The sequence below is a fragment of the Adiantum capillus-veneris genome, chromosome 19 (assembly GCF_014529385.1).
Source record: "Adiantum capillus-veneris isolate H3 chromosome 19, ASM1452938v2, whole genome shotgun sequence".
Lineage (NCBI taxonomy): Eukaryota > Viridiplantae > Streptophyta > Polypodiopsida > Polypodiales > Pteridaceae > Adiantum > Adiantum capillus-veneris.
This window is the reverse complement of record NC_140949.1, coordinates 113,135,095-113,155,176: the sequence shown is the minus strand read 5'-3', so window position 1 is coordinate 113,155,176 and position 20,082 is coordinate 113,135,095. Positions and strand designations below refer to the sequence as shown.

Genomic DNA, 20,082 nt, shown 5'->3' with positions numbered 1-20,082 from the left:
TTCCTCACTTGGAAGCACTTGACCTTCCTCCATTGATGAAAGGAGGATCTGGGACCCCCTCACCCTCTTGTGCACGTTTCGTTCGATGGAGAGGCTCAGAGAGTTGGAACCTGAAGTGTGACATTCAGACACAAAACAATAGGGCTCTATCATGGGGCCTACACCTTGCATCCTTTGCATGCGCAAGAGGGAACGCCGTTGTTTGTGCAAGCCACAAAGAGAAGAAGAAGAAGAAGAAGAGAGTTTTAACGTCGGAGGAAACTATCCCAAGAGACATTAAAGATCTAGCCGAAGAGGAGTTGAACTTAAGACCTGTTATTTAAGAGGGAAATGGCATAACTAGTCTACCCACTTGGGTGATAGAAAAGTTATACCATTTTCCTGTTTTTATTAGCGTACACACACACAGGAAGAAGAGAGTTTTACCGTCGTAGGAAACTATCCCAAGAGACTTTAAAGATCTAGCCGACGAGGAGTTGAACTCAAGACCTCTTATTCAAGAGGCAAATGACATAACCAATCTACCATACTTGGGTGATAGAAAGGTTATACCATTTTCCTCTTTTTATTAGCGCACACACTCACACCCGGGAAGAAGAGAGTTTTATCGTCGTAGGAAACTATCCCAAGAGACCTTAAAGATCTAGCCGACAAGGAGTTGAACTCAAGACCTCTTATTCAAGAGGCAAATGACATAACTAATCTACCATACTTGGGTGATAGAAAGGTTATACCATTTTCCTCTTTTTATTAGCGCGCACACAGACACACACACGAGAAGAAGAGAGTTTTAACGTCGTAGGAAACTATCCCAAGAGACCTTAAAGATATAGCCGACGAGGAGTTGAACTCAAGACCTGTTATTCAAGAGGGAAATGGCATAACCAATCTACCACACTTGGGTGATAGAAAGGTTATACCATTTTCCTCTTTTTATTAGCACACACACGCACCTACACACACACCCGAGAAGAAGAGAGTTTTAACGTTGTAGGAAACTATCCCAAGAGACCTTAAAGATCTAGCCGACGAGAGAGAGAGAGAGAGAGAGAGAGAGAGAGAGAGAGAGAGAGAGAGAGAGAGAGATCCGTCTTCAACGTGTAGCTTTTGTATCTCTCTCGCGTTGTTGTGCATTTATCACCACCCGCTCCAATACACCGGTGGAGAACTTGCTCCCTCCGCACATCTTGCGAGTTAAGGGTAAACTTTAAAGGGGCCATGTAATTAGTGCCACTTAATAAGGTGAGTAAGCAACTGCATGCAATATACTTCAATCAACGTCAATTGAAGGGGTGCCGTCAAAAGAGCACTCCAATAGCTATCCATAGCAAGAGTACCATCACGAATGCAAATCAGCAAGCTATGTAGGAAAATAGCCAAGTTTCTATGTAACAAAATTGACCAGTGACCACCAAAGTGAACCCACTCAAGGGGGTACTTAGTGCCATCATAGCCAATAAGCCTCGACCTAGAATCTTACGGACATTATTTACTTTCAACCACTTTAAACACATGATTAAAGGCTTGTTGATGTCCCTCATCTAGAGCAAGCACGTTTTAGTACTAGGGGGTGATGGGTCCCTCTAATGCTAACTCGTTCTTTAATGGTCCCTTTACCCAAGGTATATTTTATCAATGGCAGGCCTCGTGATTTTAGCCCTTTTTGGCCTGCCCAAAGGGTTAAGGCCATAGTGATGTGTTTTCTTTTCATTAATGGAAAAGGGAGAATATTTTTCAAAAAATGCATAAATTTCTATTTCAATTGCCTAGCTTTTGATTGGTGCATGAAGTTAGTTGTCATTTACTGCATCTGATGGATGGGATAGGAATCCTAGGAAAAAGCAACAAAGAGATCTCTTCAGTGAATGAGATGTCAAAATATAGATATCTATACTTCTACTATGCAGCTTGAGATTTTCAAGCTCTTTCAGCCCCTCCATGTGTCGCTTCCTCCTTACTTCTCCAAGGCCTTTCAAGTCCAATAACCTCCTTACTTCTCCAAGGCCTTTCAGGTCCAATAAAATAACAAGGCCTTACAAGTCCAATAAAGGCTGTCAACTCAAAAAAAAGTAAAGACCTTGATCTTGTAGAGTCGAACATACTCCCCTCATCACAATCGAGGCCTTGATCTGTAGGTTGCAGAAGCTTAGTTAGCTCTGCTCCTAGCTCCAACTGCTCGGCCTGATCCATTTCTCCCAATTTAGCTTCCCTCGAAGCCTCTGCTTCCCCTCCAAGGATATTAATTACGAGTCCATTCTACATCAGCCTCTCGGGAAACTCCGGATTTAAAGCCGCCAGCACCACCTGACAGCCAACACCCGATGGAACACCTTTGTCAAAGCCAAATCGAACCTCGAACTGATCGAAGGTTGAAGGCGCTGTCCCAAGCAAATCACCATTAAAACTAATAGTTGTTGTCGTGGCACGCACGTTCGCAAGTGAGCTAGCACTCTTGTGTCCAAGGTCTTGGGTTAGAGACGTAAGACTGCTCATCGTGCCCGCCGTGCATGCGCTGCCCTCAAGGCTACGATGTTGGAGAGCTGCCCTCAAGGCAAGCGAGTGAAAATCATAAGTCGAGGGAGAACAACTGCTGCGGCGTGTGAGAGTGACACAGAGAGAGAGCGAAGAAGAAGAGAATCTGTGCGTGAGAGAGGAGAGGGAGAGGGAGAGGGAGAGAGGGAGGTAACGTCAAGGTTGCGCGGCTGTGTGCGGCTCAAGGTCAGTAGGTTTCTCTCTCTCTCTCTCTCTCTCTCTCTCTCTCTCTCTCTCTCTCTCTCTCTGCCAATTCCTACTACCTCGTGTGTCGTCTCTATTCCCTCCATCATGCCCTGCAGTCTACTCCATCGTCCCCTGCAGGACTGCCTCCCTCGACACAGGCTCGTATGATCTGCAAACACCATCTCCTGCTTACATCCATTATCCATACCCATTTACTTCCACAAAAGCGGCTCATAAACTTTCTTGCTACGTAGGGGTGAAGCCAAGGTCCTCCTACTGAGCAGGCTGTCACTCATCGAGGAGAGCGACGGGAGAGAAGCAGGTCTCTCGCAGCAGAGCCATGGGGACAAGGAGACGACGCAGTCTTGGAGCGAGAGCCGGAGACGGCACAGTCTTGGAGGAGACGGCAAGAGCAGGGGGATAGAGTCTGCAGGCCGACGTCCTTTCGAGGCACTTTTTACCCTTCGAAAGAAGAATAGAATGTTGAAATTTTTTTGAGTAGGGCTCCTAGGAGTTCTACCAAACATCGAGCAAACTTATCCGAGCAAGCTCAAAACCGAGCAAAGTTATCAAGTGAGTTTCTCACATATATATATACTTCTTTTCTAAAAAGAGATATCACAGAGAGAGAGAGAGAGAGAGAGAGAGAGAGAGAGAGAGAGAGAGAGAGAGAGAGAGAGAGAGAGAGAGAGAGAGAGAGAGAGAGCTTTCTCTAAACCCAAACACTAAATGTCAGCACCATTTCTCCCCAATCATGATTATACAAATCTAGTCGTCCTTATACACGTGTCACCATTGCTAGCAAAAATATGTTTTTTTGGAAATTTAAATATAGATCAATTGAACAGCTTAGTTCACAAAGATGGAAGACTCCTTTCCATTTTGGATTATTGTTTGGAAAAATCTAGCAGATGTCTAGAAGGCCATAATTTGTTTGCGGAAAATTTCAATCTCTTTTGAGTTTGTGTCTGTTTAAGACAAGGTGGTAAGGAAATCTTGCTAGTTGGATGAGGGAAAGGGTTGCATCATATGGACATCGCATTTTTTGCAGATGATAGAGACTTGCCAAACCAAGAGCTACCATGTATGTCCACTAGGAAGAGCGCTAATAAGTGATAGAAGATGCTTAGATCTCTCTCTCTTCTCTCACTCACTTAAAAAAAAAAAGAAACAATATCACTATTACCAACTATTTTCAACATACACAAAACATCTTTACAACAAAATGTTGAGCTTGGAGGATATCCAAGAAAAAGTCTTTCACTTTCAGGGACCAAAGCTAACTAGATCTACTTCGATTTTTGACTTATCTTTCTTCTCTTTCACTTCACCTTGCGCATTCTCCCACTTAAGTTTTAGTCCTCATGAAAACCAAGCCAATGTGTGAGCACAACCAAACTACCTTGTAGGATCTTCTCTCTCTCTCTCTCTCTCTCTCTCTCTCTCTCTCTCTCTCTCTCACACACACACACACACACACACACACAAAACTCTTTGAAAAAATTTGCGTCTCTTTCAATTTTTAGATTTCAAGTCCGCTAAAATATAGTGCTAAGAGCTGATTAAAAAACTCAAAACAACCAATTGAAGGGAGGGAAAGAAGGATAAAATCTGGTTTGAAAATTCAAGAAAATAGAGTTCAATTGTAAAAAATGCCAGTGTTTTGAGAAATTTCCTCTATGGATGTTTGTAAAATTCATTTTTCTCGAACACTGTCTAAAGCATGTGAGCCGGTGCTCTCTCTCTCTCTCTCTCTCTCTCTCTCTCTCTCTCTCTCTCTCTCTCTCTCTCTCTCTCTCTCTCTCTCTCTCTCTGACACGCTCAGCATACACTCATTAGAAGTATAACAAGCTAACATTTGTCCAAAAATGATTTGCGAAAAAAACCAAACAACAGTACCACAAAGTAAAACTTACTTTAGCAACACTACATTCCAGAGAGGCACCTACCTAAGATTGATTAATTAGCTAATTCTCTGGAATCTCAACATCCCCATCGGCAATCTCTGTTTTCAAATCCTTGGGATCCCTGCCATCCACAGAGAAACCCACAGAAACGCAGTACCCAGAATTTCCTTTACTGTGCCAGCAAGCTCCTTTGCCATTGAACGGGGACACATCACCTGGGCTATCTCGATCACATCATCAAGAGAAATGTTTCCATTGTGCTTGATGTTCTTAAATGTATAAGGAGAAGGAAGAGGAATCTGCAGGTCAGAAACGAGCTAAGAGCTCACGGGGCACACTAGCATGGAGCAAAACTCTGTCGCCAATGCTAGGATTGAGGGGAAAGCAGAAGACGAAGAAAAAGGCAATCGAGTGCTGCAGTGGCTTGCATGGTCAGATTAATAGGAGGAATTCTGTCAATGCAATTATGCAAATATCTAGCAATCATGAGGAGCATCTGCTGTATAACAATGTCATAAATGCAAACGATGGCATCTCTGGGTTTCTCTCAGTGGGCTTTCTTTCAGTGGGCTTCATCATTGTGGGCAGGAATCTAATGTCAGAGCTCGCCCTCTTCGAGATTAGGAAGAGAGATAATTGTTGCACGAAACTCAGAGCGGATTAACAAGGCCCTTAGCACTAATCATAAGCAACTCCAGCCGTCTTCAAAGACCGTGTTCACACCAGAGCACAGACGCCCACCACAGCAACACTCGTTCTTGAGCAAGGTTTATAGCGCGTTTAGCTACTATTTCAGTCCCGCGAGGAGTATAAACAGCAGCAATGCATTCATCTTCTTCCTATCGCGCTCGGGCTCCTTGAGGGCTTTGATCACAAGAGAAGCAGTGATAATTGCTCCCCTAGTTCTAGTCCTGCTCTAGTTCAGCATCACCATTGAGGGAGCCACCCGGAAACTCCAGCAGACGGTAGACATGAAGCTGAGTGATGCATGTTTTGTGCCCACAATGAAGATGCAAGGCTGATAAAGCAAGGGTAGCAAGAATATGAGGAGGTGGTCTTTGTTCGTTTAACAGGAGGGGAGGTTGGAGCTGCCTTTTCATTGGCGCCCAAGATTGTGCCTCTGGGTCTGTTGCCCAAGAAGGTAGGAGAGGACATTGCCAAGGAGACTGCCATGGACTGGAAGAGCCTGCGCGTATTGTCAAGCTCACTGTCCAGAATCGTCAAGCCAAGGTCGATGTCGTCCCTTCCACTATCTGCGAGGGATCCAATTTAAGCGGCATCTCTGTTGATTTCCTCTCCTTTATTTCTGTTGCTTCTACTTCTGATTCCACAACCTGTGTCGCCCTCTCTCTCTCTCTCTCTCTCTCTCTCTCTCTCTCTCTCTCTCTCTACTAGGAATAAGCGGTAGCTAAATTAAATCATGATAAAGATGCCCGTTACATAAACCTCAAAAAAATAGCCCATTTGATTCATTCTGCAGTCATCCCCGCACCTAAACATTATTACAGAACATAAAACATCATTGCAATCAAAACTCAACAACTCAAGCATAGGAGAGCTAATACTTGTAGTTGTCAACATGAAGCGATTCATCAGTGCCAACACTCTTAGCAGCATCTCCAGCATACTTGCCAAGGACAGCCTCAGAGTTGGCCTTGCATCAGGCAAGCAAAGCAGCTTGTGCTACATGAATGTTTTCCTTCTTTCCAGCCCAAGTCTTCCAAGTGCTGGCTTGCAATGCTCGTCCAAATGAGAAAGAAAGTGGCCATGGCTTCTTGGTATCTAGCTCATTCATGGAATTCCAATTCAAATTTGCTTCTCACTTTGACCGCCCGACAAGAACATGGCACCAGGAACAACAGGAGGAATCGTCCTTTGAAGTGCTTGTACTTTGTATTTGTCTATCTCCGGAGGGGTTGTCTTTGGCGCTTTAGAGCGAGGAGTAACCATGTTTGGCTTCAACAAGGTGCCCTCCAAGAGTACATGATGATCGCTCAAAGCCTTGTAAACAGCAGCAAAAGCACAATCTTCGTCTAATGGCAGCACATTTCTTAATACCATGGGGCCCATCCACAAGAATCTCAAGCTCAAGAATGGGGACTAGCGAGCCAACCCATTTGCATTCTCAAGTATGGCAAGAGGAGACGGCTCAGTTGGACCAATATTCTTGAGCACATCTCTCCACTTCGCAAATCGGGCTCAAACATTATAATATTGCTGGCAGTGTTGGGCAAGGCCGTCCAATCCCTGAGTGGTTGTCTCATCGTCAGTGTCTGCAAGGTCGACAGTGCCCTTATCTACCTTGATGTCGGGGACTACTCCACAAACGGCTTGCCACTCGCTATTTTCTGATAGAGGGTTTCCTCAAAGAGAATGATACCACAAAGGTACTAGAGGGCATCTGGGGCAGTAAAAAGAAGCTCCCGAAGATCTTGCCTGTTTGACTCTACATTCTCCACATGTATACTTGCCAAACGCTTCCCAACAATCCATGTGCTCTCATCGACTGCTAGGATGCCCTTGCCAGGGGTCACAATGTACTTGGCAGTGGCAATAAGCTCAGCTGCGTATTTACCCTCAAACGCGGCCATGGCGGCTAGCAGGGTAGATACTAGAGCTCTCTCTCTCTCTCTCTCTCTCTCTCTCTCTCTCTCTCTCTCTCTCTCTCTCTCTCTCTCTCTCTCTCTCTCTCTCTCTCTCTCTCTCTCTCTCTCCTCTCTCTCTCTCTCTCTCTCTCTCTCTCTCTCTCTCTCTCTCTCTCTCTCTCTCGACTGGAAGCAGTACACACATCAATCATACAAGTCTAAGGTTTGAGTAAGCAGGTCCACTGATTCTTACTGAGGATCGAATGACGAAGCTATCCATAATACACCCATTTGAATTTTAAATGCACCACATTTACATACATAAGCCGCAAGGGAACGGATGAGCCACATCCGCTTAGAAAAGACAAAAGGCTGTTTTTCTCCATCAATCTTCTTGGAGGCCACTGAGGACAATGGAGCCAACAAATAGAGCTCCAGCGACTGCAACCAGAAGCCCAGCAAAGGCAGTTTGAGCCACAATAAGAGCCGTGCTATCATCGGGTACTACAACCAATGTCACAACAAATAGGACAATTAGAGGCTATGACAGAGATGCGAGAAGTGCAGGTGACGATGTTGCGAAGCTCTCTGCAAAGCTCAACAAACCAAGATTCTCGGCCTTCGACAACAAACCCATCTTCTCTATTGAGGAGAGAGTGAGTCCAATACTCTTTGCGTTTGAAAGAAGCCCTGCCTTCTCTACTTGGCTAAGAAGCTTCTTCTTCTCCAGCTTCTGCACAATGTTCATAGGTGCGGCCTCTGTATTTTCGGTAAACATCCCGCTTCCAAACCATGTTTTGTTCCAATCAGAATCATATGCATTCACCTTGTTTTTGGGCGCCATAACCATGAACTTCAGAGTGTGATGAGGAGCAGAGGAAGAAGGCGGCGATCGAGCTCGGGGCCTCAAGGGAGGAGCCAAAGAGAGGCCACGCAGAGAGGACGCGCAGGAGGAGAGAGAAGAGGGCACCTGCATGGCTCTATTTTGCCGCTACTGCAAGCCATCATCAAAGACCCCAAACCAGCTCGCGGCGATGGCGTGCCTCTGTGGCCTATACACGCGAATCTCTCTCTCTCTCTCTCTCTCTCTCTCTCTCTCTCTCTCTCTCTCTCTCTCTCTCTCTCTCTCTCTCTCTCTCTCTCTCTCTCTCTCTCTCTCTCTCTCTCAAAACTCAACTCAGCTCTCTCTCAAAACTCAACTGAGTTGAGTTTTGAGAGAGAGAGAGAGAGAGAGAGAGAGAGAGAGAGAGAGAGAGAGAGAGAGAGAGAGAGAGAGAGAGAGAATTAAGAATTGGAACCAGCGCGCGCTTTTTGAGAGAGTTGAGTTTTGAGAGAGAGAGAGAGAGAGAGAGAGAGAGAGAGAGAGAGAGAGAGAGAGAGAGAGAGAGAGAGAGAGAGAATTAAGAATTGGAACCATTGGCTTCGCTTCAATTACCTGCAAAGTTATATTTCTAAGGGGGCCGGCTTTAGAGTAGAAAATATTGCCGCAGTTGAGCAGAGTGGGAGATGGCAGCAGCTGAAGCGCGGGAGCAAGTGGAGAAGAAGACACGGGAGCTGATGCAGCACCTATAGAAGCGCAAGCCAACGTCGAGTCAGGTGGTAGGGTTTGTGACACTCCTGGTGGGGGCGGGCGTGGCGGTGGTGGTGGTGCTGGCAGTGATGGCACCGCTGCTGCTCTGCTATTAAGCCCAATGCTGGTGCCCGTAGGCTTCTTGATGGCGTTGTGCACAACAGGCGCCCTCATAGCCGGAGGGGTAGCCATAGCTGCTATTCCTGTGTTGTTGTGGGTAGACACCCTGACGTTTCCCAGCAGAGCTGGACAACGCCCGATTCCGCATCCAGGACGTGGCTAATGGGATGAGATGCAAGGCGTGTGACTTGGCCGGCTTCGCCCTTCATCCCTCCTCTCACAGCGACAACGCTGGCGCCGAGGCTGCCCCTGGAGCTTAAGACCTCTTTTCCTATTCCACTAGGCGGCTTGCAATGCTCTTAATCAAGGTCCCGCCCTATAAAGATGTAAACCGAAATACTAGTAGAAATTTTCAATTTTCCAAAATATTTGAACTATTTTCTTAAAAAAGAGAGAGATAGAGAGACAGAAAAATAAAAACCCTTGCGCTCTTTGATAGAGTTGAGTTTTTAGAGAGAGAGAGAGAGAGAGAGAGAGAGAGAGAGAGAGAGAGAGAGAGAGAGAGAGAGAGAGAGAGAGAGAGAGAGAGAGAGAGAGAGAGAGAGAGAGAGAGACCCTTGCACGCCGACATGCGCTCTTTGAGAGAGTTGATTTTTTTTAGAGAGAGAGAGAGAGACAGAGAGAGATCCACGCCCAAGAGGAAGTAGAAGCAGTTGCGGCATAAGAAGTCATGGTGATCAAGCGTCATAATGGTGGACGTAACAAGCACGAAAGAGGCCACACCAACCTCATTAGGTGCTCTAGCTATGGTTGATGTGTGCCCAAGGACAAGGCTGTCCAGCGATTTCGTTGTAAGGACCATTGTTGAACAAGCTGTTGTGCGAGATGTGCAAGATGCTTGCGTTTATGATGGGTACGCACTTCCCAAGATTTACGCCAAAATGCAATACTACGTTTCATGTGCCATTCATTCTCATGTTGTCCATGTGAGATCCCGCATAGCAAGAAGAGTTCGGGAGCCACCACAAAGGTTTAGATGCAACGAGGATATGCAGAACTAGAATCAGTGTACCAGTGTTCTTGTTGTTAGAAAGTGAAGAAGTGTCTAATTAGTGCATAAGCCAGGAGAGGAAGAAGGCTCATGAATATTGACTTCTATCGTAGAACTCTTAGAAGACGCATGCTACGAGCATTGCCACTGTGGTTGAAGACATCAATTGGATGGACGTTGAGGGACTTTTGAGTCTTTTGGACAGGCTTGTATTTGATGTTTTGGAAATGTCTTTCTAAAGTTTTTTCAAAGAGAGAGAGAGAGAGAGAGAGAGAGAGAGAGAGAGAGAGAGAGTCCGACTTGCTTATGAGACTCTGAGAGTGCATGACAGAGAGAAGCCCTGCGAGTGAGCAAGAGACACGACACTGAAAATTCATTAAACTCGGCCACTGAGAGTGATTGACGAGTGCTTGAAAAAAACTTTTTTCCAAAAACTTCTCAAAACCTACATGTTAGAAGCAATAGAGGTAAACTGACTAAATCTGAAGGTTTTTACATCAATTTACATTCATTTTTTTCAAATTTTGGATGTTTTCTCACCTTTAACTATAAAACTTTAGAGGTAAATCTCAAAATTTGTAGGTGGGGTTACACTAAACGTAGGTTTCTGTTACACTAAACCTATGTTTTTTCTGAGCACTGTGAGTGACTTATAGAGGCGGCACTAAGTCAAAGAGAGAGAGAGAGAGAGAGAGAGAGAGAGAGAGAGAGAGAGAGAGAGAGAGAGAGAGAGAGAGAGAGAGAGAGCGAGAGCGAGAGCGAGAGAGAGCGTAATTGGCTCGATTGGTTGAGAGCATGCATATCCCTTCCATGCAGAGCTCGTTGCCCAATGGGCGGAATCAGACCCAGTTTTGTGGAACTCTAGAAGAAGGTGGAGGTAGGGATTGCTGAAATATCTATTTTTGACGCACGACTAGAGAGATTGGTTTTTGAGAAAAGATTCCTCGGCTGTGATCCCACAACTCGGTTGTGATCACAACTCGGCTGTGATCCCACAACTATGGAAGAAGAACCTCATTCTCTCTCTCTCTCTCTCTCTCTCTCTCTCTCTCTCTCTCTCACACACACACACACACACACACACACACACACCCAAACTCTTCACCTTTGTTCTCGCCGAAAGATAGGGCCGAGGTGATTGCAAAGGCATTGCATAAGAGGTGATTGCCAAGTTGTTTCAAGCAAGTGATGATTATCGTTCATGTCGACAGTACCTTATGATCTTCATCACCTCTCCCACCCTTGGCCACAAAGTCCTTGTGATTGGGGCCTCCTCTTTTGCCACTTACCATGAAAACTCTAAAAGAGTCCGTAGTCCATGAAAAATATTTTTTTCATGATACATGTGATGTGAAGGATATTTTCCTTTCCTCTTTGTTTCTCAAGTGTCATGATTATACGTTGAAAGATCTTTTTTGCGAGCTCTCTGCGAGCTAGACAAAACGGATTCACTCACCCAAAACAAATTATCTCCAATTCAATAAGGTACAATCTAGCACCAAAGATTGCACATACACATTGTTCATATTGTCTCCAACCTACCAATACGATCTACCAAATCTACTTCTTGTTTAACTTCCCTACAAGCACTTTGCCATAATATTATGTATTGAGAAACCCTCCTTCCCCCTCCACAACATTGTCCACACACACACACACACACACACACACACAATTTTACTTGTCCAAGCATCTACCATGGTTTGAATATTGATGCAGGCCACAAGCCGTGATTCAAATGAGGGAGCATAACCTTGGATAATCAAGGAGCTAATATAAGGGTGGATGATTAAAGTCTCCATAAGGAACGCTCTAGACATTTAGAGACAATGATAGACAGATTGTAATATGTAATTTGATGCTAAATGTTTCTATTATGATTTAATTTCTATGTATCTTGTGGGGTTTTTCTCTTTTTATATTGCTCGAAAAGGTTTGCTTGGAGTTTGAAATTCCTCATCCTGCAGCCAACCATGGCTAGGCACATAACCATTTATGGACGACAATGTGGCAACAAGATTTTTCTTATGTTTGACGATAGCATCTATGCACTTTCTTTCTCTTTTGTGATACAACATTATGAAATAACTAATCCATTCAATTTGCATCCATTAACTCTAATGGGAGAGTCGGTGAAAATAAAGGCTACTGAACTTGCTAGTGGTGAACAAATCTTCCTTCTCAATCATGGCCAATGTCAATTCTGGAAGGTTCGCATTGCTATTGAAAGCACACAAGGCATTGGAATGAAGGACACACTAGTAATAGTCAGATGGTCCCTCCAGAGTAGTCGGTATACTACATGCAATGCCTTCTTCACAAAGTAGCCTACACATGGCACTCAAGCAATCAAAGGATATCATTCAAGTTCAAGAGCTACCTATGCATTATGATGGACATGTGGCATCTGAGTTACCATCTTTTTATCTATTTGTGCACAAACTTATGACAATTGCAACATGTGAATTTACCATGGAGAATAAGTTTGCACAAATAGAGTTTTGGAATATGCTCAGCAAGATGGTTCAGAAGCAAGGATATGACTGTGTATCAATGTGTGTGTGAACACATTAAAGGAAGAGTATGGCTCTTTTGTTTCAGAAGATTCAACATGGTTACTTTCCTACACTATACTCTGTAGAGTAACTATTGAGATCTTGATCTAATCTTTTTCATTGTTTATGCTCGCTCGGTTTCTTGTTCGCTCGGAAGTACTCACTCAAGGATTGGGATTCCTCGGCCCCTAGCTATTTGTAATTCTTCAAATAGATAGAATATTTGAAGATGCTACGCATTCATGCGTAGCTCAGTTTACTGCAGCTTTTGTAGAATATTTGAGGGACGGTGTAGGTGTGTGCAATAGTGCCAGAGGGGGGGTTGATGGTGGTTGAAAGGGCAGCTTGTGACGACGAACTGCAGGGTGTCAACAAGTGCTGCGGCGAGGGTCAACTGTTTTTTTTTAAATTAAAAGAAGCTTTGCGGACAACAATGTACGAGATGCTAAGTGGTTTAAGCCATGATGCTACCTACTGGTCTTACAGGTTCGAGTTCGATCCTTGAACAAATCACGTTTTATAGTGAGGTAGAAACTTAAATCTCATATTGGTAAGGCTCATTGACTAAGGTTGGTAAATGAGGAGCTAGAGAATCTTGCAAACGAAATGAATGAAATTAAAGATGAGCGAGAAAGTCTTTGTGCTTATGTCTAATTTTTGCCTAGATATAGCTTAATGTTGCCTAAATATAGCTTAATGAAGGATAAAGGTCACCCTTCAAAAATGAGCCTTGCAGAGAGAGACCGTCGTAGTCTTGGAGCGAGAGCCGGAGACGGAGGAGACGCTCCACTTGAGGTCTTGGAGCGTGAGCCGAAATGAGGACAGGCATGCTACCTCACCCTATGCAAGGCAGGAAGCGGCTGATGAGGCAAAAGAATCCCTCTCTCTTTCTCTCTCTAGCTATTGGCTCTAACTTTGTAAGTAGCTAGATGTCAAAACGTTTGTTGTAAAGTTGAGCAGTAGCAATCGTATGTTTATCTATTGTGGTCATCTATAATAAGCGTCATCTTCTCATGGCTTGCGAAGTGAGGTGCATTTGAATGTCATTATAAAGTGATAGTAGCAGGGAGCATACAACTTATATCATCTCTCCTCCAAGTGGCCACCTCCAAAGCATCTTTAGAAATTCCATGTAATAAAACATGCGTCCCAACCAGGGCTAGAAAAATACATTTTTCCTAACCGATCAAAATAAGGTCGCGGTTTTTAGGTCAAAATTTGAAGCTTTTGAAGGTAATTACACTAAAATTTGTGTAAATTTGCCGGTTTTCTTAAAGGAAACCTCAAAATTTACGTTTAAAATACACTAGAGCCCGGTTTTTTTCTAACACTGGTGCCAACCTATTGTATGGCTATTTAAAAGGGTCCATTCACAAGAAGATTTAGAAATTTTCTCATGTAGGGAAAAGGAGACTTTTTCAGTTTTTTTCATACAATGCATAACATCATGAGCTTCTGCTCGGGAGGCACCACGTACATAGCTACGTACGGTTGGGGCACGAGACCACTGGTCCCCCCGTCGGGCCGGCTGTCCCCCGCCCCCAATCGTACCTAGCTAGGTATGCCGTGCCTCCCTCACAGAAGCTCATGATTTTACGTTAAGTCATAATGTGGGAATTTATTGTGAGAATCTATCCAAAACTTATTGTGATTGAGTCTACCCTCCAAAGCGAATCATTTGCGTCATGCGTGAGATAATAAAAAGGTTTTGGGTGGAGGCAAATCATATATGCCATAAAAGGCGAGAGTGAGCAAGGTGACGGGCTTGCTGAAGTGGTTAGATGCGCACAAGGATGGGGACGGGGGTAGGGGACACTCAGAGTTTGGGGTGGAGGTAAATCATTATATCTTTTTTTTTGCATAGATTGCCAATGTGAGCCATGCGACGGGCTTGCTGGAGTGGTTGAGTGCGATTGACGGGTGCGGGTTAGAATTTCGACCTTTACTTTTGTAAAGGTAGGAGATCCTTGGGAGAGAATCTGGTAGAAGAATCAGAGTGCAAATTGAATAAAATAGTAGAGCCTGTAGAGGAGCAGTAGGCACAATATAAGTAATTCATGGTGCTCTTTGATGACTCAAATTGTTTTGCCTGGATATGGTTTCTTTACCATAGGGATGAGACTTGTGAGACCTTTATAAATGGCACACACTTGTGGAAAAGTACTTCCAATGCAATGATGTAGTTCTGCTATCTGAGAGAAGCAACATAGAGAGACTTTATGAAAGTACTCTATTTGGTAAGCCTTGAAGATTTTGGAGCCTTGGTGTACCTATGCAGGTTCCATCACTTGAGAGTGCCCTTTATTTGATGTTATTGGTTGATGACTCCAATCATTTCACTTGGATATGTTTTCTTTAACGTAAGGATGAGACCTTTGATATATTGGTAAAGATGCTCATGAAGCAGTACTTTCGATGCCTCCATCCATTTCCAAAGAAGTAGAGGGGGAACTTGGGAAGTTTGTCTTGAATGTCCAATAAAATTATATATGCTAGCTATAACACTTTTTCCAAAAGTTAGCGCTTTTATGGTCTGGTGTAGGAGGATATCATAGTCAGGAGAGATGATGTCTTTGACAAGCATCTTCTTCATGAAGCAACACAAAAAATATTTAGGGTGTAAAAAATGTTTTTTAGACATACAAAATTCCTTTCCTTTCATTTGCCAAGGGGAAATTTTGAAAAAATAAGTTTATTTTTTGAACTTTTTACACTATTTTTGTCTATTTCGGAGCGGAATTTCACCTTTTTGCCTTCCCCTCAACCGGCAGTTTTGAAATTGAGAACGGCACAATATTAAGTTGAAACACATTTTTCCCATCACATTGCGGGCCATGCAAGACGAACTCATGTCCTTTGATGGTTATCTCGCACTGATGCTTTTGGGGCGGAATTTGGCCTTTCCCCTTGCCCCTCACCTTATTGCCAAGCTTTGCACACATTTTCTTGATTTTTTGGAGCAAAGTTTCACTTTTTCCCTTGCCCCCAACTGGCTCTTTTCAATTGCTAGACCGAAAGTTTATTAAAAAAAAAGGTTGTTATCTAGAGTTTTGCAGCAGAATTTCGCCTTTTCCTTCCTTGCCCTAAAATGAAACTTTGGGAAATAGTTGTTTTGAAAGTTTGGACATCAAGGTGTAAAAAACTTTTAAAACATACAAAATTCCTTTCCTTTAATTTGCCAAGGGAATTTTTTTAAAAAATAAGTTTATTTTTTCTATTTTTACACTATTTTTCTCTATTTCGGGGTAGAAATTCTCCTTTTTCCCTTGCCCTCAATCGGCATTTTTGAAATTGAGAACGACACAATATTGTGCTGAAACTCATTTTTCTTGAACACTGCAGGCCATGCAAGGTGGACCCATGTACTTTGACGGCTATCTCGCACCCATGCTTTTGGGGAAGAATTTGGCATTTTCCCCTTGCCCTCACCTTGCTTTTGGAGTATAGAAAACCGTTTTTCATTCATACAAAATTCCTTTCCTTTAATTTACCAAGGGGAATTTTTTTAATAAAATTACATATAATGCCTTATTGGTGTGCCAGGCACTCTAGAAAGAGATCACTAACTGTAAATGACCTCGATTGGCATTTTTGACATTAAGAACCACACAATATTGAGCTGGGACACATTTTTTGCAAACATTGTTGCGAGGAGAACCCATGTACTTTGACAATTGTCTTGCACCCGTGCTTTTGGGGCGGAGTTTGGCCTTTTCCCTTTGCCCTCAAGTTATTGCCAAGCTTGCACTAGTTTTCTCAATTTTTTGGGGTGGAGTTTCACCTTTTCCTCTTGCCTCCAATTGGTGCTTTCCGATTGCTAGATCGAAAGTTTTTTAAAAAATTGGTTGTTTTCCAGGGTTTTGCACTAATTTTTCTCTATTTTGGGGTGGAATTTTGCCTTCTCGCCTTGCCCTCAACCGGGACTTTTTATTAACAAGGGAAAAGTTTGGAAACTAGGGTGTTTTTGCACTGTTTTCCTCGATCTTGGGGCGGAATTGGTGTATAAGCTTAGGAATTCGTGTGATATTGGACATAGTTGCACCACAACTAAGTCTATTATTATAATGGTAGAAAATGGTACGATGTTAAGCTAAGACACATTTTTTCCGAAGACAGTGTGTGTGTGTGTGTGTGTGTGTGTGTGTGTGTGTGTGTGTGTGTGTGTGTGTGTGTGTGAGAGAGAGAGAGAGAGAGAGAGAGAGAGAGAGAGAGAGAGAAATAAGATGCTAATTCCATATATTGGTTTTTGGCATTGACAAGGCCCAAAGCAAGAAGCCAAGTCCAAGGTTGAAGGAAAGCAAATATGAGGCAAAGAGTGAGCAAATCCAAGGCAGCACGAGTGAATTCGAGGCGACAAAGGCGGAGGAAAATCTTGACTAAAGTTGAAGGTTTTCTCTAAACTATATGCCATTCTCACCTTTGACTTGGGATTTCAAGGTCTAAATGAAAATTTGAAATTTACAATTTTTAGGCGTAAATATTATAATTTGTCAGGTGGGATTACACTAAACCGGTCCTCTTGACATTTCATTTTCTTTGCGTTTCGTGGGTGCAATCACCTTATGGTGTTCTCAAGGTCAAAATGAAAATCTCAAGGTACATATTAAAATTTGTTAGGTGGGACTACACTAAGCTAATCTTTTAGAGAATTCTCATAGCCAAATGTTTTTCAAAACACTGATGATGAAGGGCACGACAAATTAGGCTAGCCCTCCACTATATTTGGAGATTTCTAAATTAAATTCCTCCAAGTTTCATGCGTGCTATCACCTTGGGCTGAAATTCAGAGATAAATCTCAAAATTTGTAGGTGGGATTGCACTTAAGTTAGGATGCTTTTCTCCAAAACATGGGTGCTTTTAGTTTCATGGGTGCTATCACCTTGAGGTGAAAGTTTAGAGGTGGATCTCAAAATTCATAGGTGGGATTGCACTAAACTTGGATTTTTCCTGTGTGTCAATGAGTGGTGGTCTTTTGACGTGGTGTGTTTTCCCTTGGGACCAGAAAGAGAAGCAAAAGCCTTTAATTTGGTGATGGTTCAAATGGTCTCACCTACAGTCAATGTTGTGTGGTTGACTTTATCATGATTGAGATTATTTGGCCCTCTTTTTTAAAATAAGATATCCATGGACGGAAGTACACTAAACCAATCTTCGGGCACTCCAATACACAATGATTTTTTCCAAAATGTGAGTGGTGAATATGGGTGGTGGCAAATGGAAACCCTTTGCCTATATTTGAAGTTTTTTACACCCTAAATTCCTTTAAGCTTTGTAGGTGTTCTTGCTTTCCAGTTGGAATTTAGAGGTGAATTCCAAATTTGCAAGTGAGAATACACTAAACCTAGGTTTGAACAATGTTTAAAGAAAAATTATAGCTTTTGAGACAATTGTCTCCCTCCCCCCTCCCTCTTTCTATCATAGCCACTTTTGGCCACGAGCTATCCTCTATGTCTTTGTAGGTTTTCTTAGCTTCAAATAATGATTTCAAAAGTAAAATTTATGTGGGATTACACTAAACATAGCTCTTTTTTGAGCACTTGGATAAAAAATATCAATGCTACAATACTTGAGAGCTTTAAGATTTCTTTTGGAGTGATTTAATCTATCACCCTGCTAAAACATCTCTCTCTCTCTCTCTCTCTCTCTCTCTCTCTCTCTCAATCACTTTTGACCACTAGCTACCTCTCTACACCTTTGCACCATAGCCTTCGGGACCATTGGGACTACTACACCTATGTTCTATTATGCTGCCATGATGTCTAAATTGATTATACATATTGAACTGCTAAAAGAGGCCCAATGGAACCTCGTCTCAACATCTCCAAGAATCAGGCAAGTGCATGATTCATGCTCATGAGAAAAGCCTCTCTATTTCCTTTTTTTTACACATGAAACATGCAATTCCTAGCCTTGTGAAGCACACACACCCACACACACACACACACACACACAAAAGAGAGGAGAATACAACATCATCTCAACATATCTTAACATTAGGCAAGTGCATGATTCACACTCATGACAAAAGGCACTCTATATTTCTAAAAAACTACATGGCACGTGGAATTCCTAAGAAACTATATATATATATATATATATATATAGTTAGTTAGTTAGAGAGAGAGAGAGAGAGCAATCAAGAAAGTTTGTGCCAAAAACTAGCCCGAATATTTTCTATTTTAGAGGAAACCCAAGTAACTCCTCATACTACAGTCATAAACGTAGAGCTCATTACCTCATTTTTGCTATTCTAAGAAAGAAATATTGCATGAGATAAGTAAGGCCCCTTGACATGTCCACATGTCAATGAACTAGACTTTTCCTCTTAATCATGGGCAACATAGCTGTCCAAAATGGAGAAGGAAATGGGAGAGCCAATCTATTGCAACGGGGCAGGAAACTCTGATAACCAATCTACCAAACTTCAAGCTTCCTCTCCTTCTTAATGTATGTAGCCATGATAAACACATTTTCTAGCACCATAGAGAGAGATAAAAGAGTCAAAATGTAACGTCATCTCAACATTCCCTACTATAAAAGAAGGCATTCGGAATTTATTTTTTTTTAACACATGGCACATGCAATTCCTAGCATTGTGAGGTATAGATAGCTAGAGAGAGAGAGAGAGAGAGAGAGAGAGAGAGAGAGAGAGAGAGAGAGAGGTAGAGTGGTCAAGAAAATTTGTGACAAAAACTTACCCCAAAATTTTCTATTTCGAAGGAAACCCAAGTGATTCCTCATATTACAGTGGAAAACGTAGAGCTCCTTACCTCATTTACGTTATTCTGAGAAATATTGCATGAGACAAGCAAGACCCATTGAAACTCTTGCTCTTAGCATAGCAGTCAAAAATGGAGAGGGAGCTGGGAGAGCGATTCTATTGCAACGGGGCAAGAAACTCTGATAACCAATCTACCAAACTTTAAGATTCCTCTTCTTCTTCATGCAGGTAGCCATGATAGGCACGTTTGGTAGCACAATAGGAAGACCCCATTATCGGGCAGGTTTTGAATGTCATACGGGCAATGCTAATAGACTTGCCGATGAGTGTTGATACCTAAGCATACTATTTAAATGTGAATTTGGAGAACCAACCTAAAATATTTGGAGAAGGAATTGGAAAAGCCAGTCTACCACATTGGATGAGAAAACCAACAAAACCACTCTTACCACACTTGGGTGGTTCAACCTTTCTCTCCTTCTTCATGCAAGAACCCATGAAAAATTTGTTCTTGATGTCATAGAGAGAACCAATGATAGGAGATGCTAAATAACCTTCAAGAAGTCTCACAACTGAGTCTTCAACTCCAATGGTGTCATTTTATATTCAATTTAGCATATGACGTCTATTAAATTTAATATATCTTACTGATAGAAGAAGTGGGAGGATGCATGAAACGAAAAGCAATAGAAAGGATCTATCAAACAAGCCTTGAACTCATGTGCACTCTTTATTCCTTCCTTGGGTATAATAGTCCAATTAATATGATGTGTTGATGGTATTATATGCTTGCATTTGGAAGTTAGTATAGATAAGGAACTTCCCTACCTTAAGTACACTACTTTAATTAATACTATGATGTATTGAGGATATTTTATGCTTGCATTTGGGAGTAACTAAAATGATAAAACTTA

The 20,082-nt window shown here is 42.6% G+C and overlaps 2 pseudogenes; both read right to left on the bottom strand.

The window, feature by feature from the left end:
- Positions 1-6,183: 6,183 nt before the first annotated feature.
- Positions 6,184-7,216, bottom strand: LOC147434683 (fructose-bisphosphate aldolase, cytoplasmic isozyme pseudogene; annotated as a pseudogene).
- A 297-nt stretch (positions 7,217-7,513) lies between these two features.
- LOC147434682 (uncharacterized) lies at positions 7,514-8,218 on the bottom strand (annotated as a pseudogene).
- Between the last annotated feature and the right edge of the window lie 11,864 nt (positions 8,219-20,082).